Consider the following 25,154-nt stretch of genomic DNA (forward strand, 5'->3'; position numbering starts at 1 on the left):
GAGGAAACAACATAGTCACAAGGAAACCTCCAGAGGGGTTTCAGCTGATATCTCGGCAGCAATATTGCAGGACAGGGAGGAGTGCCAGGACACAGACCATATCCTGAATGGCCAAATGCTGCCACCTAGGGTAGCCTATGCCACATGAACACCATTTCAAATAACGGCAGAGCTAGAGAATTCTACAGACCGGCAAATCTTAAAAGAATTCAGCAGTTCAAAAGTTTTTCTAAAAGAAAGGTTGAGAAAACTCCCCTGAATAGAAAAGCAGCAAGATGGAAAGGAAAGAAGAAACCATTATTGGAAATGCAAGAAGAGCATGTGTGGCAGAGAAGAAAGAAGAAGAACTTAAGGAGGACATCAAAACCCTAAAGATGGGAGAGGGAAGCAGGAAATCATAGGTGATTGGAAGCACTCTCTTAAGTGAATCAGCTTATTTGACTCTGTTTGAAGCGAAAGGAGAGATGCATGGCCTGACGTGTTTGCAAAACAAGCGAGAAGAAGACCAACAAAGAATCAAACCAACAAACAAGCACCAAAATGGTATGGTTGGCTGACATATACAAAGGGAACCATGATTATTCCAAAGAAAATACTCAAGGTGAGGTCAAGGGTCATTCAGAACGCATCGACGCAGTATCGTGTCTTGCATGTACTCAGCACACTTGTATTCGGAAATCAGAAGCGTGCATTCATATTCGTAAATTTTGATTCATAAGAGCATATCGTGACCTAACACTAATGCCGATTTGGAATCAAATGGATTCCTAGTCCGTGATGTAGACTTGTATGTCTTCCAACAGGATGAAGGAATGCCATATTCTAGGCTACGTAGAGAAGAAATGTAAGAAGCCTATAACAAAGGCAAGTAGCTCTGCCAAAGTGTACTAAGTGCAAAAGAGACCGACAGCAAAGTGCACATTGGGGTTGGTTTCATTTCTTGGAATTTCAGCCCCCATGAATCCAATGGATCCATGTCCTGAGAGTGTGGGTGTTTCAGCAGAAATCAGGCGACGCATATGTATTCTGGGTGTACGGATCTTATAGGAACATAAGTCTCCTTTAGTGGGTCCCTGTGTACTGTGAACTGTTAGAAAGTTTAAAGACGTGTGAAACCATCAACTGAAAAGGGACACACTTCCCTCCATTGGTACGGTGCATAGAGCTCTGAACAAAAGGAAAGAGGGAAGAAGAAAGGCCCATGGGACGCTAGTGGGTAGAATCACATTTACCTTAGGAACCTCTCGTCGGATGCAGCCCCTCCCCCAACACTGACAAGATGCAGCAGCCATTGGGGATGGCAGTTAGCGGTTGGATTCCAGGTGGAATGTTGGTGTTTACCGCGAGGCTTGTTGTGGCTGTTGGATCCTAGGTAACCGGGCAGAGTTCTGTGGGTGGATCAGTGTGATGGAGGGGCTGCCGCCCTCTGTGGAGCTTGGCTTAGGTGTTTGGTCCGGGAAGCTGTGTAAGTTCGAGATACTGCTGCTGCCCAAAGACCTGAGGTCACAGGTCAGTTTCCAGAACCTGAAAGGGCAGACAGTGGAAGATCTGCCTGTCATCAGCTTACTGGTCAGGCTCCGAGGTACTTTCAGACTTGCCCAGTCCTGGTGAAGTCGACTTTAGGGGAGACACGAAGAGAAGCTGGCCGATAAGCTGGCTGCACGGATTGAGGAGAGATGCGAACACATGGATGAGAGATGTTCTGCTACAATGGAGAATACTGGCGTGGAGACAGCTGTAGAGGATACCAGGCTCAAAAGACATTCATGAGACATATTGAAACTCACTGATACAGGCAGAAACATACGGAGTGCCAACGTGGACTTGAGGAAGTTCCTCAATTCTCTTCTCCAAGAACGGGTCCAAGGTCCCTGACGTCTGAAGGAGAAGAAATGGCAGAGATGATCAAAACGCTCCTGTTCTTGGAAGAGGTCGTGAGAATCCACACGTCCCAAGGGGCATTCCCAAGCCATTCAGACCAAAATTCAACAAGCCCAGGTAAGCCTTTTCCCAGGTTTGGGCCTAGCTAGTGAGCACTTGCCCTTGCCTCCCCTCCACTCAGGCATCCATTTTGAAGGATCAGTACCTGAGCTGCAATGAAGCCATTACGAGAAGAGCAAGCCCCTCCTAGAATCAGAGTTCCTCCAGCTTCACTCTCTGTGAACAACAGTGAACACCTTAAAGGTCAAATAGTCTCGGCTGAAATAGATAAAATTGAATACTTAGCTCACACCTAGAAACGATGTCCTTCCGCTAGATTCAGCAAATGTTGTGTTTATGTCTTCCCTGGGGTGAAGGGAGTGTGGTAAGTGAGGGGAATCTTTGACTGAACATGAATCTGTATTAGGCTTCAGTTTTTCAAGACAGTGAAGGTAAATAGTACAAGTCAGAAAGTGAACTGAACTGTAAAAGTCGCCAATGACATTAAAGACACAGCTTATGTGGATCGTCTTTCACTTGAGTCAAGCCCCCGGGGGCACTATATCATGGGGGTGCAGACTTGGTTGCGTTAAATGGCTTTAAACTACAGGATCGGATGATTAAGCGTTCTCAACACTGATAGAAAAACACCTGGTTCTCAATAGACTAGCATAACTGCAGCAGGATTCTCCTAGCTAGAATGCCTCTAGGTGCTTTTGGATTCAAACCTAAATGTATATATTTGGTTCGTTTCCTCTTGTATTTTCCTAGAGAGGGATGTTACCCCTTGAAATGCCAACATTGGCCAGTAGGTGTCATTGGGATACAGGGCACCACATGCACAAGTGTATCCAAGGTTGGGGGTTATTCCATGTTTCCAAAAGTTATTTCATGGTTCCTGTTGGTTTCGGAGGCTTCAACCTTAAAGAGCTGACATGACCCCTTGAACAGTTTGGACTGCTAGTTTGCATTCTATCTGTCTAGCTTTTCCGTCGAGCTGACACAATGTTACCAAAATTGACAAGTCTGGCTTCTAGGTCGATTGAGTGTGTTTCAAAAAATAACTCCATTTTCGTATAACTCCCAAAACATGTAAATGAGTTCTGTTAAACTTCTTAAAGACTGCAAATGGGATATCAACACAATGTCAAAATAGTTGTCTTCGGACAATCCCTCCCACCACGGCTGTATAGAAACAAAGAGCTAAGCAAATATCACATTTCTGTGAAATGTATCTGGATAGTGTTGATTCATCGATGCCCAGTTGGCAGAGAAGAAGTGCAACCTGCACTCACTCGCTCCCATGTACAGAGCAATGGAAACATCCACTCACCCAGCCCTTAGCATAGGACACTGGCCGAAGAGAGGTCTGTTACTCCCAAAGACAGGATGAGGCCTCAGGACACCTGGAAGCAGGAGAATGCAAAGCAGGGAATGGAAACCAGTGCAGGTTCGGACCCCTGGTGATGGAGCAACAAGGGTGAAACTCTGTTTAACTTGGACGCACACTCTCAAGCGGACAGGAGACATGGGTTTGAAGGTGATGTGCTGAGATTTACAAGAGTGCACAGCAGATGCTTGGCTGAGAGAACTCAAAGAAACCAGCGCAAAATATCCCCACAGTTAATTCTGAGACCAAGATCCCAGCTGCCAAGTTTGAGGTAGCAGAGGCAACGGTCAGTGAGGCATAGAGCTACGGATGATGGCACACGCTGAGTCTCAGGGATCTGGAGTGCGTTGTGGGATGTGGTGGGTCGAATCAAGAGAGCAAACCGAACTGTGTACCAATAATAAATCAACCACACTGGTCGCGCGGTTGCGATTACCGATATATCCCATGGCCACACCCAGTACATCTGCAGGACCAGGGACCAATTGGGAATTTTGCCAATAGAGCACGTGTGGGGCTGAATCAGAGATATCGTGCATCTGGTCTGAGGGATCCAGGGGGCCTTGAATTTGAAATCAGAATGAAAAGCCTTAGGATATGCTACATTCATAACCTGGGCTGGGATTATGGTTTGGTTTGAGTCACAGGATGCGCAACAACTCTGTGGTTGCCTTCGTGCACCCGTGCCACAAGGATGAGAGGACAAGGGAGAGTGGTCCAAGTCCACAGCGTGAGAAGAGGAAGCATTCCCTTCAGCACTATCTCCCAAAAGCGGATGCTACATTTTGGATGGCACCGGCACGGTACGGCACCTAGGACAACAAGGAAGGTCTGCGGGATCATTCCAGCAGGCCCTGATATGTGACATCCATAGATATGCTTCCACTGGTGTTTCTGTAGACAGAGAAGCTCTGGAAAGAACTGATTTCATTGGGACATTCCCGTGGCAATAAAAAGCAGAAGAGCACTCTCAGTTTGCTGTTTTGGAAACACTCCAAAATGACATAGAGAAGAATGCAGAGCTGAGAACTTTTAGAAGCTTCATTTCCACAAGAGGAAGTGTCCTGTGCACTTTCAGAAGTGTGAGATAAGTATAATCAAAATGAAGTTATGCTAATCGAAGTAGTATGGGTTTTTCATCACAACTAATGCAACACCAGCAATTGGAGATATACCAAACAACACACACAGGTACAGGTTATGGCATCAATGCCTAGGAGAAATTGTCCTCACAGAAATCCCATGGAATTGCGTAGAGACAAGAGTCTAAATTTTTCAATTAACAAAGCCCTAGAAGTCTACATTAGATACCTGATATTACCTGACCAGTAGAGATGAAGAACAGTAAAAGAAACAGGAAGTACCATTTTCAGTTCCAAAGATATTGAAGGCGCAAAAGATAAGCTTTCAAACAACTAGTCTGCAAAACGCTATCCAGAACAAGTGTTGAAAATGAAGGTCAGGAAAACACTGAAGAACACCAGTGTCTCAGAATCACAAAAGGCAGAATACCAGAAAAGGGGAAGAGAAAGTCTCAACACGAGCCAAAAATATCAGGAAACTCAATGGTTGTGATAATATCAGGGCTAAAATTCAGTCCTTAGCAGACTAGATAATGCAGAGGGACGCGTGAATGACTGTGAAGACAGGGGAAGAGAAAAACCTCGGTCAGAAGCAGACATAGGAAAGCAAGTGCAAACAAATGAAAACATTGCAGTTGAACCCTGGGTTAAGACAGGGCATGAAAGAATAGAAATCATGAGTCCCAGATGGAAAAGCAAGAGATAAAGAAACAAAAAATGTCTGAAAATTTATCTGTAGAAAAATCAGACTGAAACTTGCTGAAAGCCAAGAAAGAATCATCTATGCGAATTCAGGAATTACACAGCATCCGAAGGAGGTGGAATCCCAATAGACCTACCAGCAGCTGTATGATTCAAATCAACAAAGTTCACGAATATCCGAGTGATTTAAAATGCACCTGGAGGAAACAACATAGTCACAAGGAAACCTCCAGAGGGGTTTCAGCTGATATCTCGGCAGCAATATTGCAGGACAGGGAGGAGTGCCAGGACACAGACCATATCCTGAATGGCCAAATGCTGCCACCTAGGGTAGCCTATGCCACATGAACACCATTTCAAATAACGGCAGAGCTAGAGAATTCTACAGACCGGCAAATCTTAAAAGAATTCAGCAGTTCAAAAGTTTTTCTAAAAGAAAGGTTGAGAAAACTCCCCTGAATAGAAAAGCAGCAAGATGGAATGGAAAGAAGAAACCATTATTGGAAATGCAAGAAGAGCATGTGTGGCAGAGAAGAAAGAAGAAGAACTTAAGGAGGACATCAAAACCCTAAAGATGGGAGAGGGAAGCAGGAAATCATAGGTGATTGGAAGCACTCTCTTAAGTGAATCAGCTTATTTGACTCTGTTTGAAGCGAAAGGAGAGATGCATGGCCTGACGTGTTTGCAAAACAAGCGAGAAGAAGACCAACAAAGAATCAAACCAACAAACAAGCACCAAAATGGTATGGTTGGCTGACATATACAAAGGGAACCATGAATATTCAAAAGAAAATACTCAAGGTGAGGTCAAGGGTCATTCAGAACGCATCGACCCAGTATCGTGGCTTGCATGTACTCAGCACACTTGTATTCGGAAATCAGAAGCGTGCATTCATATTCGTAAATTTTGATTCATAAGAGCATATCGTGACCTAACACTAATGCCGATTTGGAATCAAATGGATTCCTAGTCCGTGATGTAGACTTGTATGTCTTCCAACAGGATGAAGGAATGCCATATTCTAGGCTACGTAGAGAAGAAATGTAAGAAGCCTATAACAAAGGCAAGTAGCTCTGCCAAAGTGTACTAAGTGCAAAAGAGACCGACAGCAAAGTGCACATTGGGGTTGGTTTCATTTCTTGGAATTTCAGCCCCCATGAATCCAATGGATCCATGTCCTGAGAGTGTGGGTGTTTCAGCAGAAATCAGGCGACGCATATGTATTCCGGGTGTACGGATCTTATAGGAACATAAGTCTCCTTTAGTGGGTCCCTGTGTACTGTGAACTGTTAGAAAGTTTAAAGACGTGTGAAACCATCAACTGAAAAGGGACACACTTCCCTCCATTGGTACGGTGCATAGAGCTCTGAACAAAAGGAAAGAGGGAAGAAGAAAGGCCCATGGGACGCTAGTGGGTAGAATCACATTTACCTTAGGAACCTCTCGTTGGATGCAGCCCCTCCCCCAACACTGACAAGATGCAGCAGCCAATGGGGATGGCAGTTAGCGGTTGGATTCCAGGTGGAATGTTGGTGTTTACCGCGAGGCTTGTTGTGGCTGTTGGATCCTAGGTAACCGGGCAGAGTTCTGTGGGTGGATCAGTGTGATGGAGGGGCTGCCGCCCTCTGTGGAGCTTGGCTTAGGTGTTTGGTCCGGGAAGCTGTGTAAGTTCGAGATACTGCTGCTGCCCAAAGACCTGAGGTCACAGGTCAGTTTCCAGAACCTGAAAGGGCAGACAGTGGAAGATCTGCCTGTCATCAGCTTACTGGTCAGGCTCCGAGGTACTTTCAGACTTGCCCAGTCCTGGTGAAGTCGACTTTAGGGGAGACACGAAGAGAAGCTGGCCGATAAGCTGGCTGCACGGATTGAGGAGAGATGCGAACACATGGATGAGAGATGTTCTGCTACAATGGAGAATACTGGCGTGGAGACAGCTGTAGAGGATACCAGGCTCAAAAGACATTCATGAGACATATTGAAACTCACTGATACAGGCAGAAACATACGGAGTGCCAACGTGGACTTGAGGAAGTTCCTCAATTCTCTTCTCCAAGAACGGGTCCAAGGTCCCTGACGTCTGAAGGAGAAGAAATGGCAGAGATGATCAAAACGCTCCTGTTCTTGGAAGAGGTCGTGAGAATCCACACGTCCCAAGGGGCATTCCCAAGCCATTCAGACCAAAATTCAACAAGCCCAGGTAAGCCTTTTCCCAGGTTTGGGCCTAGCTAGTGAGCACTTGCCCTTGCCTCCCCTCCACTCAGGCATCCATTTTGAAGGATCAGTACCTGAGCTGCAATGAAGCCATTACGAGAAGAGCAAGCCCCTCCTAGAATCAGAGTTCCTCCAGCTTCACTCTCTGTGAACAACAGTGAACACCTTAAAGGTCAAATAGTCTCGGCTGAAATAGATAAAATTGAATACTTAGCTCACACCTAGAAACGATGTCCTTCCGCTAGATTCAGCAAATGTTGTGTTTATGTCTTCCCTGGGGTGAAGGGAGTGTGGTAAGTGAGGGGAATCTTTGACTGAACATGAATCTGTATTAGGCTTCAGTTTTTCAAGACAGTGAAGGTAAATAGTACAAGTCAGAAAGTGAACTGAACTGTAAAAGTCGCCAATGACATTAAAGACACAGCTTATGTGGATCGTCTTTCACTTGAGTCAAGCCCCCGGGGGCACTATATCATGGGGGTGCAGACTTGGTTGTGTTAAATGGCTTTAAACTACAGGATCGGATGATTAAGCGTTCTCAACACTGATAGAAAAACACCTGGTTCTCAATAGACTAGCATAACTGCAGCAGGATTCTCCTAGCTAGAATGCCTCTAGGTGCTTTTGGATTCAAACCTAAATGTATATATTTGGTTCGTTTCCTCTTGTATTTTCCTAGAGAGGGATGTTACCCCTTGAAATGCCAACATTGGCCAGTAGGTGTCATTGGGATACAGGGCACCACATGCACAAGTGTATCCAAGGTTGGGGGTTATTCCATGTTTCCAAAAGTTATTTCATGGTTCCTGTTGGTTTCGGAGGCTTCAACCTTAAAGAGCTGACATGACCCCTTGAACAGTTTGGACTGCTAGTTTGCATTCTATCTGTCTAGCTTTTCCGTCGAGCTGACACAATGTTACCAAAATTGACAAGTCTGGCTTCTAGGTCGATTGAGTGTGTTTCAAAAAATAACTCCATTTTCGTATAACTCCCAAAACATGTAAATGAGTTCTGTTAAACTTCTTAAAGACTGCAAATGGGATATCAACACAATGTCAAAATAGTTGTCTTCGGACAATCCCTCCCACCACGGCTGTATAGAAACAAAGAGCTAAGCAAATATCACATTTCTGTGAAATGTATCTGGATAGTGTTGATTCATCGATGCCCAGTTGGCAGAGAAGAAGTGCAACCTGCACTCACTCGCTCCCATGTACAGAGCAATGGAAACATCCACTCACCCAGCCCTTAGCATAGGACACTGGCCGAAGAGAGGTCTGTTACTCCCAAAGACAGGATGAGGCCTCAGGACACCTGGAAGCAGGAGAATGCAAAGCAGGGAATGGAAACCAGTGCAGGTTCGGACCCCTGGTGATGGAGCAACAAGGGTGAAACTCTGTTTAACTTGGACGCACACTCTCAAGCGGACAGGAGACATGGGTTTGAAGGTGATGTGCTGAGATTTACAAGAGTGCACAGCAGATGCTTGGCTGAGAGAACTCAAAGAAACCAGCGCAAAATATCCCCACAGTTAATTCTGAGACCAAGATCCCAGCTGCCAAGTTTGAGGTAGCAGAGGCAACGGTCAGTGAGGCATAGAGCTACGGATGATGGCACACGCTGAGTCTCAGGGATCTGGAGTGCGTTGTGGGATGTGGTGGGTCGAATCAAGAGAGCAAACCGAACTGTGTACCAATAATAAATCAACCACACTGGTCGCGCGGTTGCGATTACCGATATGTCCCATGGCCACACCCAGTACATCTGCAGGACCAGGGACCAATTGGGAATTTTGCCAATAGAGCACGTGTGGGGCTGAATCAGAGATATCGTGCATCTGGTCTGAGGGATCCAGGGGGCCTTGAATTTGAAATCAGAATGAAAAGCCTTAGGATATGCTACATTCATAACCTGGGCTGGGATTATGGTTTGGTTTGAGTCACAGGATGCGCAACAACTCTGTGGTTGCCTTCGTGCACCCGTGCCACAAGGATGAGAGGACAAGGGAGAGTGGTCCAAGTCCACAGCGTGAGAAGAGGAAGCATTCCCTTCAGCACTATCTCCCAAAAGCGGATGCTACATTTTGGATGGCACCGGCACGGTACGGCACCTAGGACAACAAGGAAGGTCTGCGGGATCATTCCAGCAGGCCCTGATATGTGACATCCATAGATATGCTTCCACTGGTGTTTCTGTAGACAGAGAAGCTCTGGAAAGAACTGATTTCATTGGGACATTCCCGTGGCAATAAAAAGCAGAAGAGCACTCTCAGTTTGCTGTTTTGGAAACACTCCAAAATGACATAGAGAAGAATGCAGAGCTGAGAACTTTTAGAAGCTTCATTTCCACAAGAGGAAGTGTCCTGTGCACTTTCAGAAGTGTGAGATAAGTATAATCAAAATGAAGTTATGCTAATCGAAGTAGTATGGGTTGTTCATCACAACTAATGCCACACCAGCAATTGGAGATATACCAAACAACACACACAGGTACAGGTTATGGCATCAATGCCTAGGAGAAATTGTCCTCACAGAAATCCCATGGAATTGCGTAGAGACAAGAGTCTAAATTTTTCAATTAACAAAGCCCTAGAAGTCTACATTAGATACCTGATATTACCTGACCAGTAGAGATGAAGAAGAACAGTAAAAGAAACAGGAAGTACCATTTTCAGTTCCAAAGATATTGAAGGCGCAAAAGATAAGCTTTCAAACAACTAGTCTGCAAAACGCTATCCAGAACAAGTGTTGAAAATGAAGGTCAGGAAAACACTGAAGAACACCAGTGTCTCAGAATCACAAAAGGCAGAATACAAGAAAAGGGGAAGAGAAAGTCTCAACACGAGCCAAAAATATCAGGAAACTCAATGGTTGTGATAATATCAGGGCTAAAATTCAGTCCTTAGCAGACTAGATAATGCAGAGGGACGCGTGAATGACTGTGAAGACAGGGGAAGAGAAAAACCTCGGTCAGAAGCAGACATAGGAAAGCAAGTGCAAACAAATGAAAACATTGCAGTTGAACCCTGGGTTAAGACAGGGCATGAAAGAATAGAAATCATGAGTCCCAGATGGAAAAGCAAGAGATAAAGAAACAAAAAATGTCTGAAAATTTATCTGTAGAAAAATCAGACTGAAACTTGCTGAAAGCCAAGAAAGAATCATCTATGCGAATTCAGGAATTACACAGCATCCGAAGGAGGTGGAATCCCAATAGACCTACCAGCAGCTGTATGATTCAAATCAACAAAGTTCACGAATATCCGAGTGATTTAAAATGCACCTGGAGGAAACAACATAGTCACAAGGAAACCTCCAGAGGGGTTTCAGCTGATATCTCGGCAGCAATATTGCAGGACAGGGAGGAGTGCCAGGACACAGACCATATCCTGAATGGCCAAATGCTGCCACCTAGGGTAGCCTATGCCACATGAACACCATTTCAAATAACGGCAGAGCTAGAGAATTCTACAGACCGGCAAATCTTAAAAGAATTCAGCAGTTCAAAAGTTTTTCTAAAAGAAAGGTTGAGAAAACTCCCCTGAATAGAAAAGCAGCAAGATGGAATGGAAAGAAGAAACCATTATTGGAAATGCAAGAAGAGCATGTGTGGCAGAGAAGAAAGAAGAAGAACTTAAGGAGGACATCAAAACCCTAAAGATGGGAGAGGGAAGCAGGGAATCATAGGTGATTGGAAGCACTCTCTTAAGTGAATCAGCTTATTTGACTCTGTTTGAAGCGAAAGGAGAGATGCATGGCCTGACGTGTTTGCAAAACAAGCGAGAAGAAGACCAACAAAGAATCAAACCAACAAACAAGCACCAAAATGGTATGGTTGGCTGACATATACAAAGGGAACCATGAATATTCAAAAGAAAATACTCAAGGTGAGGTCAAGGGTCATTCAGAACGCATCGACCCAGTATCGTGGCTTGCATGTACTCAGCACACTTGTATTCGGAAATCAGAAGCGTGCATTCATATTCGTAAATTTTGATTCATAAGAGCATATCGTGACCTAACACTAATGCCGATTTGGAATCAAATGGATTCCTAGTCCGTGATGTAGACTTGTATGTCTTCCAACAGGATGAAGGAATGCCATATTCTAGGCTACGTAGAGAAGAAATGTAAGAAGCCTATAACAAAGGCAAGTAGCTCTGCCAAAGTGTACTAAGTGCAAAAGAGACCGACAGCAAAGTGCACATTGGGGTTGGTTTCATTTCTTGGAATTTCAGCCCCCATGTATCCAATGGATCCATGTCCTGAGAGTGTGGGTGTTTCAGCAGAAATCAGGCGACGCATATGTATTCCGGGTGTACGGATATTATAGGAACATAAGTCTCCTTTAGTGGGTCCCTGTGTACTGTGAACTGTTAGAAAGTTTAAAGACGTGTGAAACCATCAACTGAAAAGGGACACACTTCCCTCCATTGGTACGGTGCATAGTGCTCTGAACAAAAGGAAAGAGGGAAGAAGAAAGGTCCATGGGACGCTAGTGGGTAGAATCACATTTACCTTAGGAACCTCTCGTCGGATGCAGCCCCTCCCCCAACACTGACAAGATGCAGCAGCCATTGGGGATGGCAGTTAGCGGTTGGATTCCAGGTGGAATGTTGGTGTTTACCGCGAGGCTTGTTGTGGCTGTTGGATCCTAGGTAACCGGGCAGAGTTCTGTGGGTGGATCAGTGTGATGGAGGGGCTGCCGCCCTCTGTGGAGCTTGGCTTAGGTGTTTGGTCCGGGAAGCTGTGTAAGTTCGAGATACTGCTGCTGACCAAAGACCTGAGGTCACAGGTCAGTTTCCAGAACCTGAAAGGGCAGACAGTGGAAGATCTGCCTGTCATCAGCTTACTGGTCAGGCTCCGAGGTACTTTCAGACTTGCCCAGTCCTGGTGAAGTCGACTTTAGGGGAGACACGAAGAGAAGCTGGCCGATAAGCTGGCTGCACGGATTGAGGAGAGATGCGAACACATGGATGAGAGATGTTCTGCTACAGTGGAGAATACTGGCGTGGAGACAACTGTAGAGGATACCAGGCTTAAAGACATTCATGAGACATATTGAAACTCACTGATACAGGCAGAAACATACGGAGTGCCAACGTGGACTTGAGGAAGTTCCTCAATTCTCTTCTCCAAGAACGGGTCCAAGGTCCCTGACGTCTGTAGGAGAAGAAATGGCAGAGATGATCAAAACGCTCCTGTTCTTGGAAGATGTCGTGAGAATCCACACGTCCCAAGGGGCATTCCCAAGCCATTCAGACCAAAATTCAACAAGCCCAGGTAAGCCTTTTCCCAGGTTTGGGCCTAGCTAGTGAGCACTTGCCCTTGCCTCCCCTCCACTCAGGCATCCATTTTGAAGGATCAGTACCTGAGCTGCAATGAAGCCATTACGAGAAGAGCAAGCCCCTCCTAGAATCAGAGTTCCTCCAGCTTCACTCTCTGTGAACAACAGTGAACACCTTAAAGGTCAAATAGTCTCGGCTGAAATAGATAAAATTGAATACTTAGCTCACACCTAGAAACGATGTCCTTCCGCTAGATTCAGCAAATGTTGTGTTTATGTCTTCCCTGGGGTGAAGGGAGTGTGGTAAGTGAGGGGAATCTTTGACTGAACATGAATCTGTATTAGGCTTCAGTTTTTCAAGACAGTGAAGGTAAATAGTACAAGTCAGAAAGTGAACTGAACTGTAAAAGTCGCCAATGACATTAAAGACACAGCTTATGTGGATCGTCTTTCACTTGAGTCAAGCCCCCGGGGGCACTATATCATGGGGGTGCAGACTTGGTTGCGTTAAATGGCTTTAAACTACAGGATCGGATGATTAAGCGTTCTCAACACTGATAGAAAAACACCTGGTTCTCAATAGACTAGCATAACTGCAGCAGGATTCTCCTAGCTAGAATGCCTCTAGGTGCTTTTGGATTCAAACCTAAATGTATATATTTGGTTTGTTTCCTCTTGTATTTTCCTAGAGAGGGATGTTACCCCTTGAAATGCCAACATTGGCCAGTAGGTGTCATTGGGATACAGGGCACCACATGCACAAGTGTATCCAAGGATGGGGGTTATTCCATGTTTCCAAAAGTTATTTCATGGTTCCTGTTGGTTTCGGAGGCTTCAACCTTAAAGAGCTGACATGACCCCTTGAACAGTTTGGACTGCTAGTTTGCATTCTATCTGTCTAGCTTTTCCGTCGAGCTGACACAATGTTACCAAAATTGACAAGTCTGGCTTCTAGGTCGATTGAGTGTGTTTCAAAAAATAACTCCATTTTCGTATAACTCCCAAAACATGTAAATGAGTTCTGTTAAACTTCTTAAAGACTGCAAATGGGATATCAACACAATGTCAAAATAGTTGTCTTCGGACAATCCCTCCCACCACGGCTGTATAGAAACAAAGAGCTAAGCAAATATCACATTTCTGTGAAATGTATCTGGATAGTGTTGATTCATCGATGCCCAGTTGGCAGAGAAGAAGTGCAACCTGCACTCACTCGCTCCCATGTACAGAGCAATGGAAACATCCACTCACCCAGCCCTTAGCATAGGACACTGGCCGAAGAGAGGTCTGTTACTCCCAAAGACAGGATGAGGCCTCAGGACACCTGGAAGCAGGAGAATGCAAAGCAGGGAATGGAAACCAGTGCAGGTTCGGACCCCTGGTGATGGAGCAACAAGGGTGAAACTCTGTTTAACTTGGACGCACACTCTCAAGCGGACAGGAGACATGGGTTTGAAGGTGATGTGCTGAGATTTACAAGAGTGCACAGCAGATGCTTGGCTGAGAGAACTCAAAGAAACCAGCGCAAAATATCCCCACAGTTAATTCTGAGACCAAGATCCCAGCTGCCAAGTTTGAGGTAGCAGAGGCAACGGTCAGTGAGGCATAGAGCTACGGATGATGGCACACGCTGAGTCTCAGGGATCTGGAGTGCGTTGTGGGATGTGGTGGGTCGAATCAAGAGAGCAAACCGAACTGTGTACCAATAATAAATCAACCACACTGGTCGCGCGGTTGCGATTACCGATATGTCCCATGGCCACACCCAGTACATCTGCAGGACCAGGGACCAATTGGGAATTTTGCCAATAGAGCACGTGTGGGGCTGAATCAGAGATATCGTGCATCTGGTCTGAGGGATCCAGGGGGCCTTGAATTTGAAATCAGAATGAAAAACCTTAGGATATGCTACATTCATAACCTGGGCTGGGATTATGGTTTGGTTTGAGTCACAGGATGCGCAACAACTCTGTGGTTGCCTTCGTGCACCCGTGCCACAAGGATGAGAGGACAAGGGAGAGTGGTCCAAGTCCACAGCGTGAGAAGAGGAAGCATTCCCTTCAGCACTATCTCCCAAAAGCGGATGCTACATTTTGGATGGCACCGGCACGGTACGGCACCTAGGACAACAAGGAAGGTCTGCGGGATCATTCCAGCAGGCCCTGATATGTGACATCCATAGATATGCTTCCACTGGTGTTTCTGTAGACAGAGAAGCTCTGGAAAGAACTGATTTCATTGGGACATTCCCGTGGCAATAAAAAGCAGAAGAGCACTCTCAGTTTGCTGTTTTGGAAACACTCCAAAATGACACAGAGAAAATGCAGAGCTGAGAACTTTTAGAAGCTTCATTTCCACAAGAGGAAGTGTCCTGTGCACTTTCAGAAGTGTGAGATAAGTATAATCAAAATGAAGTTATGCTAATCGAAGTAGTATGGGTTGTTCATCACAACTAATGCCACACCAGCAATTGGAGATATACCAAACAACACACACAGGTACAGGTTATGGCATCAATGCCTAGGAGAAATTGTCCTCACAGAAATCCCATGGAATTGCGTAGAGACAAGAGTCTAAATTTTTCAATTAACAAAGCCCTAGAAGTCTACATTAGATACCTGATATTACCTGACCAGTAGAGATGAAGAAGAACAGTAAAAGAAACAGGAAGTACCATTTTCAGTTCCAAAGATATTGAAGGCGCAAAAGATAAGCTTTCAAACAACTAGTCTGCAAAACGCTATCCAGAACAAGTGTTGAAAATGAAGGTCAGGAAAACACTGAAGAACACCAGTGTCTCAGAATCACAAAAGGCAGAATACCAGAAAAGGGGAAGAGAAAGTCTCAACACGAGCCAAAAATATCAGGAAACTCAATGGTTGTGATAATATCAGGGCTAAAATTCAGTCCTTAGCAGACTAGATAATGCAGAGGGACGCGTGAATGACTGTGAAGACAGGGGAAGAGAAAAACCTCGGTCAGAAGCAGACATAGGAAAGCAAGTGCAAACAAATGAAAACATTGCAGTTGAACCCTGGGTTAAGACAGGGCATGAAAGAATAGAAATCATGAGTCCCAGATGGAAAAGCAAGAGATAAAGAAACAAAAAATGTCTGAAAATTTATCTGTAGAAAAATCAGACTGAAACTTGCTGAAAGCCAAGAAAGAATCATCTATGCGAATTCAGGAATTACACAGCATCCGAAGGAGGTGGAATCCCAATAGACCTACCAGCAGCTGTATGATTCAAATCAACAAAGTTCACGAATATCCGAGTGATTTAAAATGCACCTGGAGGAAACAACATAGTCACAAGGAAACCTCCAGAGGGGTTTCAGCTGATATCTCGGCAGCAATATTGCAGGACAGGGAGGAGTGCCAGGACACAGACCATATCCTGAATGGCCAAATGCTGCCACCTAGGGTAGCCTATGCCACATGAACACCATTTCAAATAACGGCAGAGCTAGAGAATTCTACAGACCGGCAAATCTTAAAAGAATTCAGCAGTTCAAAAGTTTTTCTTAAAGAAAGGTTGAGAAAACTCCCCTGAATAGAAAAGCAGCAAGATGGAATGGAAAGAAGAAACCATTATTGGAAATGCAAGAAGAGCATGTGTGGCAGAGAAGAAAGAAGAAGAACTTAAGGAGGACATCAAAACCCTAAAGATGGGAGAGGGAAGCAGGAAATCATAGGGGATTGGAAGCACTATCTTAAGGGAGTCAGCTTATATAACTCTCTGTTTGAAGCAAACGGAGAGATGCATGGCCTGACGAGTTTGCCAAGCAAACGAGAAGCAGACCAACAAAGAATCAAACCAACAAACAAGCACCAAAATGTTATGGTTGGCTGACATATACAAAGGGAACCATGATTATTCCAAAGAAAATACTCAAGGTGAGGTCAAGGGTCATTCAGAACGCATCGACCCAGTATCGTGGCTTGCATGTACTCAGCACACTTGTATTCGGAAATCAGAAGCGTGCATTCATATTCGTAAATTTTGATTCATAAGAGCATATCGTGACCTAACACTAATGCCGATTTGGAATCAAATGGATTCCTAGTCCGTGATGTAGACTTGTATGTCTTCCAACAGGATGAAGGAATGCCATATTCTAGGCTACGTAGAGAAGAAATGTAAGAAGCCTATAACAAAGGCAAGTAGCTCTGCCAAAGTGTACTAAGTGCAAAAGAGACCGACAGCAAAGTGCACATTGGGGTTGGTTTCATTTCTTGGAATTTCAGCCCCCATGTATCCAATGGATCCATGTCCTGAGAGTGTGGGTGTTTCAGCAGAAATCAGGCGACGCATATGTATTCCGGGTGTACGGATATTATAGGAACATAAGTCTCCTTTAGTGGGTCCCTGTGTACTGTGAACTGTTAGAAAGTTTAAAGACGTGTGAAACCATCAACTGAAAAGGGACACACTTCCCTCCATTGGTACGGTGCATAGAGCTCTGAACAAAAGGAAAGAGGGAAGAAGAAAGGTCCATGGGACGCTAGTGGGTAGAATCACATTTACCTTAGGAACCTCTCGTCGGATGCAGCCCCTCCCCCAACACTGACAAGATGCAGCAGCCATTGGGGATGGCAGTTAGCGGTTGGATTCCAGGTCGAATGTTGGTGTTTACCGCGAGGCTTGTTGTGGCTGTTGGATCCTAGGTAACCGGGCAGAGTTCTGTGGGTGGATCAGTGTGATGGAGGGGCTGCCGCCCTCTGTGGAGCTTGGCTTAGGTGTTTGGTCCGGGAAGCTGTGTAAGTTCGAGATACTGCTGCTGCCCAAAGACCTGAGGTCACAGGTCAGTTTCCAGAACCTGAAAGGGCAGACAGTGGAAGATCTGCCTGTCATCAGCTTACTGGTCAGGCTCCGAGGTACTTTCAGACTTGCCCAGTCCTGGTGAAGTCGACTTTAGGGGAGACACGAAGAGAAGCTGGCCGATAAGCTGGCTGCACGGATTGAGGAGAGATGCGAACACATGGATGAGAGATGTTCTGCTACAATGGAGAATACTGGCGTGGAGACAGCTGTAGAGGATACCAGGCTCAAAAGACATTCATGAGACATATTGAAACTCACTGATACAGGCAGAAACATACGGAGTGCCAACGTGGACTTGAGGAAGTTCCTCAATTCTCTTCTCCAAGAACGGGTCCAAGGTCCCTGACGTCTGAAGGAGAAGAAATGGCAGAGATGATCAAAACGCTCCTGTTCTTGGAAGAGGTCGTGAGAATCCACACGTCCCAAGGGGCATTCCCAAGCCATTCAGACCAAAATTCAACAAGCCCAGGTAAGCCTTTTCCCAGGTTTGGGCCTAGCTAGTGAGCACTTGCCCTTGCCTCCCCTCCACTCAGGCATCCATTTTGAAGGATCAGTACCTGAGCTGCAATGAAGCCATTACGAGAAGAGCAAGCCCCTCCTAGAATCAGAGTTCCTCCAGCTTCACTCTCTGTGAACAACAGTGAACACCTTAAAGGTCAAATAGTCTCGGCTGAAATAGATAAAATTGAATACTTAGCTCACACCTAGAAACGATGTCCTTCCGCTAGATTCAGCAAATGTTGTGTTTATGTCTTCCCTGGGGTGAAGGGAGTGTGGTAAGTGAGGGGAATCTTTGACTGAACATGAATCTGTATTAGGCTTCAGTTTTTCAAGACAGTGAAGGTAAATAGTACAAGTCAGAAAGTGAACTGAACTGTAAAAGTCGCCAATGACATTAAAGACACAGCTTATGTGGATCGTCTTTCACTTGAGTCAAGCCCCCGGGGGCACTATATCATGGGGGTGCAGACCTGGTTGCGTTAAATGGCTTTAAACTACAGGATCGGATGATTAAGCGTTCTCAACACTGATAGAAAAACACCTGGTTCTCAATAGACTAGCATAACTGCAGCAGGATTCTCCTAGCTAGAATGCCTCTAGGTGCTTTTGGATTCAAACCTAAATGTATATATTTGGTTTGTTTCCTCTTGTATTTTCCTAGAGAGGGATGTTACCCCTTGAAATGCCAACATTGGCCAGTAGGTGTCATTGGGATACAGGGCACCACATGCACAAGTGTATCCAAGGTTGGGGGTTATTCCATGTTTCCAAAAGTTATTTCATGGTTCCTGTTGGTTTCGGAGGCTTCAACCTTAAAGAGCTGACATGACCCCTTGAACAGTTTGGACTGCTAGTTTGCATTCTATCTGTCTAGCTTTTCCGTCGAGCTGACACAATGTTACCAAAATTGACAAGTCTGGCTTCTAGGTCGATTGAGTGTGTTTCAAAAAATAACTCCATTTTCGTATAACTCCCAAAACATGTAAATGAGTTCTGTTAAACTTCTTAAAGACTGCAAATGGGATATCAACACAATGTCAAAATAGTTGTCTTCGGACAATCCCTCCCACCACGGCTGTATAGAAACAAAGAGCTAAGCAAATATCACATTTCTGTGAAATGTATCTGGATAGTGTTGATTCATCGATGCCCAGTTGGCAGAGAAGAAGTGCAACCTGCACTCACTCGCTCCCATGTACAGAGCAATGGAAACATCCACTCACCCAGCCCTTAGCATAGGACACTGGCCGAAGAGAGGTCTGTTACTCCCAAAGACAGGATGAGGCCTCAGGACACCTGGAAGCAGGAGAATGCAAAGCAGGGAATGGAAACCAGTGCAGGTTCGGACCCCTGGTGATGGAGCAACAAGGGTGAAACTCTGTTTAACTTGGACGCACACTCTCAAGCGGACAGGAGACATGGGTTTGAAGGTGATGTGCTGAGATTTACAAGAGTGCACAGCAGATGCTTGGCTGAGAGAACTCAAAGAAACCAGCGCAAAATATCCCCACAGTTAATTCTGAGACCAAGATCCCAGCTGCCAAGTTTGAGGTAGCAGAGGCAACGGTCAGTGAGGCATAGAGCTACGGATGATGGCACACGCTGAGTCTCAGGGATCTGGAGTGCGTTGTGGGATGTGGTGGGTCGAATCAAGAGAGCAAACCGAACTGTGTACCAATAATAAATCAACCACACTGGTCGCGCGGTTGCGATTACCGATATGTCCCATGGCCACACCCAGTACATCTGCAGGACCAGGGACCAATTGGGAATTTTGCCAATAGAGCACGTGTGGGGCTGAATCAGAGATATCGTGCATCTGGTCTGAGGGATCCAGGGGGCCTTGAATTTGAAATCAGAATGAAAAGCCTTAGGATATGCTACATTCATAACCTGGGCTGGGATTATGGTTTGGTTTGAGTCACAGGATGCGCAACAACTCTGTGGTTGCCTTCGTGCACCCGTGCCACAAGGATGAGAGGACAAGGGAGAGTGGTCCAAGTCCACAGCGTGAGAAGAGGAAGCATTCCCTTCAGCACTATCTCCCAAAAGCGGATGCTACATTTTGGATGGCACCGGCACGGTACGGCACCTAGGACAACAAGGAAGGTCTGCGGGATCATTCCAGCAGGCCCTGATATGTGACATCCATAGATATGCTTCCACTGGTGTTTCTGTAGACAGAGAAGCTCTGGAAAGAACTGATTTCATTGGGACATTCCCGTGGCAATAAAAAGCAGAAGAGCACTCTCAGTTTGCTGTTTTGGAAACACTCCAAAATGACATAGAGAAGAATGCAGAGCTGAGAACTATTAGAAGCTTCATTTCCACAAGAGGAAGTGTCCTGTGCACTTTCAGAAGTGTGAGATAAGTATAATCAAAATGAAGTTATGCTAATCGAAGTAGTATGGGTTGTTCATCACAACTAATGCCACACCAGCAATTGGAGATATACCAAACAACACACACAGGTACAGGTTATGGCATCAATGCCTAGGAGAAATTGTCCTCACAGAAATCCCATGGAATTGCGTAGAGACAAGAGTCTAAATTTTTCAATTAACAAAGCCCTAGAAGTCTACATTAGATACCTGATATTACCTGACCAGTAGAGATGAAGAAGAACAGTAAAAGAAACAGGAAGTACCATTTTCAGTTCCAAAGATATTGAAGGCGCAAAAGATAAGCTTTCAAACAACTAGTCTGCAAAACGCTATCAAGAACAAGTGTTGAAAATGAAGGTCAAGAAAACACTGAAGAACACCAGTGTCTCAGAATCACAAAAGGCAGAATACCAGAAAAGGGGAAGAGAAAGTCTCAACACGAGCCAAAAATATCAGGAAACTCAATGGTTGTGATAATATCAGGGCTAAAATTCAGTCCTTAGCAGACTAGATAATGCAGAGGGACGCGCGAATGACTGTGAAGACAGGGGAAGAGAAAAACCTCGGTCAGAAGCAGACATAGGAAAGCAAGTGCAAACAAATGAAAACATTGCAGTTGAACCCTGGGTTAAGACAGGGCATGAAAGAATAGAAATCATGAGTCCTAGATGGAAAAGCAAGAGATAAAGGAACAAAAAGTGTCTGAAAATTTATCTGTAGAAAAATCAGACTGAAACTTGCTGAAAGCCAAGAAAGAATCATCTATGCGAATTCAGGAATTACACAGCATCCGAAGGAGGTGGAATCCCAATAGACCTACCAGCAGCTGTATGATTCAAATCAACAAAGTTCACGAATATCCGAGTGACTTAAAATGCACCTGGAGGAAACAACATAGTCACAAGGAAACCTCCAGAGGGGTTTCAGCTGATATCTCGGCAGCAATATTGCAGGACAGGGAGGAGTGCCAGGACACAGACCATATCCTGAATGGCCAAATGCTGCCACCTAGGGTAGCCTATGCCACATGAACACCATTTCAAATAACGGCAGAGCTAGAGAATTCTACAGACCGGCAAATCTTAAAAGAATTCAGCAGTTCAAAAGGTTTTCTAAAAGAAATGTTGAGAAAACTCCCCTGAATAGAAAAGCAGCAAGATGGAAAGGAAAGAAGAAACCATTATTGGAAATGCAAGAAGAGCATGTGTGGCAGAGAAGAAAGAAGAAGAACTTAAGGAGGACATCAAAACCCTAAAGATGGGAGAGGGAAGCAGGAAATCATAGGTGATTGGAAGCACTCTCTTAAGTGAATCAGCTTATTTGACTCTGTTTGAAGCGAAAGGAGAGATGCATGGCCTGACGTGTTTGCAAAACAAGCGAGAAGAAGACCAACAAAGAATCAAACCAACAAACAAGCACCAGAATGGTATGGTTGGCTGACATATACAAAGGGAACCATGATTATTCAAAAGAAAATACTCAAGATGAGGTCAAGGGTCATTCAGAACGCACCGACCCAGTATCGTGGCTTGCATGTACTCAGCACACTTGTATTCGGAAATCAGAAGCGTGCATTCATATTCGTAAATTTTGATTCATAAGAGCATATCGTGACCTAACACTAATGCCGATTTGGAATCAAATGGTTTCCTAGTCCGTGAAGTAGACTTGTATGTCTCCCAACAGGATGAAGGAATGCCATATTCTAGGCTACGTAGAGAAAAAATATAAGAAGCCTATAACAAAGGCAAGTAGCTCTGCCAAAGTGTACTAAGTGCAAAAGAGACCGACAGCAAAGTGCACATTGGGGTTGGTTTCATTTCTTGGAATTTCAGCCCCCATGAATCCAATGGATCCATGTCCTGAGAGTGTGGGTGTTTCAGCAGAAATCAGGCGACGCATATGTATTCCGGGTGTACGGATATTATAGGAACATAAGTCTCCTTTAGTGGGTCCCTGTGTACTGTGAACTGTTAGAAAGTTTAAAGACGTGTGAAACCATCAACTGAAAAGGGACACACTTCCCTCCATTGGTACGGTGCATAGAGCTCTGAACAAAAGGAAAGAGGGAAGAAGAAAGGCCCATGGGACGCTAGTGGGTAGAATCACATTTACCTTAGGAACCTCTCGTCGGATGCAGCCCCTCCCCCAACACTGACAAGATGCAGCAGCCATTGGGGATGGCAGTTAGCGGTTGGATTCCAGGTGGAATGTTGGTGTTTACTGCGAGGCTTGTTGTGGCTGTTGGATCCTAGGTAACCGGGCAGAGTTCTGTGGGTGGATCAGTGTGATGGAGGGGCTGCCGCCCTCTGTGGAGCTTGGCTTAGGTGTTTGGTCCGGGAAGCTGTGTAAGTTCGAGATACTGCTGCTGCCCAAAGACCTGAAGTCACAGGTCAGTTTCCAGAACCTGAAAGGGCAGACAGTGGAAGATCTGCCTGTCATCAGCTTACTGGTCAGGCTCCGAGGTACTTTCAGACTTGCCCAGTCCTGGTGAAGTCGACTTTAGGGGAGACACGAAGAGAAGCTGGCCGATAAGCTGGCTGCACGGATTGAGGAGAGATGCGAACACATGGATGAGAGATGTTCTGCTACAATGGAGAATACTGGCGTGGAGACAGCTGTAGAGGATACCAGGCTCAAAAGACATTCATGAGACATATTGAAACTCACTGATACAGGCAGAAACATACGGAGTGCCAACGTGGACTTGAGGAAGTTCCTCAATTCTCTTCTCCAAGAACGGGTCCAAGGTCCCTGACGTCTGAAGGAGAAGAAATGGCAGAGATGATCAAAACGCTCCTGTTCTTGGAAGAGGTCGTGAGAATCCACACGTCCCAAGGGGCATTCCCAAGCCATTCAGACCAAAATTCAACAAGCCCAGGTAAGCCTTTTCCCAGGTTTGGGTCTAGCTAGTGAGCACTTGCCCTTGCCTCCCCTCCACTCAGGCATCCATTTTGAAGGATCAGTACCTGAGCTGCAATGAAGCCATTACGAGAAGAGCAAGCCCCTCCTAGAATCAGAGTTCCTCCAGCTTCACTCTCTGTGAACAACAGTGAACACCTTAAAGGTCAAATAGTCTCGGCTGAAATAGATAAAATTGAATACTTAGCTCACACCTAGAAACGATGTCCTTCCGCTAGATTCAGCAAATGTTGTGTTTATGTCTTCCCTGGGGTGAAGGGAGTGTGGTAAGTGAGGGGAATCTTTGACTGAACATGAATCTGTATTAGGCTTCAGTTTTTCAAGACAGTGAAGGTAAATAGTACAAGTCAGAAAGTGAACTGAACTGTAAAAGTCGCCAATGACATTAAAGACACAGCTTATGTGGATCGTCTTTCACTTGAGTCAAGCCCCCGGGGGCACTATATCATGGGGGTGCAGACTTGGTTGCGTTAAATGGCTTTAAACTACAGGATCGGATGATTAAGCGTTCTCAACACTGATAGAAAAACACCTGGTTCTCAATAGACTAGCATAACTGCAGCAGGATTCTCCTAGCTAGAATGCCTCTAGGTGCTTTTGGATTCAAACCTAAATGTATATATTTGGTTTGTTTCCTCTTGTATTTTCCTAGAGAGGGATGTTACCCCTTGAAATGCCAACATTGGCCAGTAGGTGTCATTGGGATACAGGGCACCACATGCACAAGTGTATCCAAGGTTGGGGGTTATTCCATGTTTCCAAAAGTTATTTCATGGTTCCTGTTGGTTTCGGAGGCTTCAACCTTAAAGAGCTGACATGACCCCTTGAACAGTTTGGACTGCTAGTTTGCATTCTATCTGTCTAGCTTTTCCGTCGAGCTGACACAATGTTACCAAAATTGACAAGTCTGGCTTCTAGGTCGATTGAGTGTGTTTCAAAAAATAACTCCATTTTCGTATAACTCCCAAAACATGTAAATGAGTTCTGTTAAACTTCTTAAAGACTGCAAATGGGATATCAACACAATGTCAAAATAGTTGTCTTCGGACAATCCCTCCCACCACGGCTGTATAGAAACAAAGAGCTAAGCAAATATCACATTTCTGTGAAATGTATCTGGATAGTGTTGATTCATCGATGCCCAGTTGGCAGAGAAGAAGTGCAACCTGCACTCACTCGCTCCCATGTACAGAGCAATGGAAACATCCACTCACCCAGCCCTTAGCATAGGACACTGGCCGAAGAGAGGTCTGTTACTCCCAAAGACAGGATGAGGCCTCAGGACACCTGGAAGCAGGAGAATGCAAAGCAGGGAATGGAAACCAGTGCAGGTTCGGACCCCTGGTGATGGAGCAACAAGGGTGAAACTCTGTTTAACTTGGACGCACACTCTCAAGCGGACAGGAGACATGGGTTTGAAGGTGATGTGCTGAGATTTACAAGAGTGCACAGCAGATGCTTGGCTGAGAGAACTCAAAGAAACCAGCGCAAAATATCCCCACAGTTAATTCTGAGACCAAGATCCCAGCTGCCAAGTTTGAGGTAGCAGAGGCAACGGTCAGTGAGGCATAGAGCTACGGATGATGGCACACGCTGAGTCTCAGGGATCTGGAGTGCGTTGTGGGATGTGGTGGGTCGAATCAAGAGAGCAAACCGAACTGTGTACCAATAATAAATCAACCACACTGGTCGCGCGGTTGCGATTACCGATATGTCCCATGGCCACACCCAGTACATCTGCAGGACCAGGGACCAATTGGGAATTTTGCCAATAGAGCACGTGTGGGGCTGAATCAGAGATATCGTGCATCTGGTCTGAGGGATCCAGGGGGCCTTGAATTTGAAATCAGAATGAAAAGCCTTAGGATATGCTACATTCATAACCTGGGCTGGGATTATGGTTTGGTTTGAGTCACAGGATGCGCAACAA

This window comes from Vicugna pacos, chromosome 30 (genome assembly GCF_048564905.1).
Source record: "Vicugna pacos chromosome 30, VicPac4, whole genome shotgun sequence".
Taxonomy (NCBI): domain Eukaryota; kingdom Metazoa; phylum Chordata; class Mammalia; order Artiodactyla; family Camelidae; genus Vicugna; species Vicugna pacos.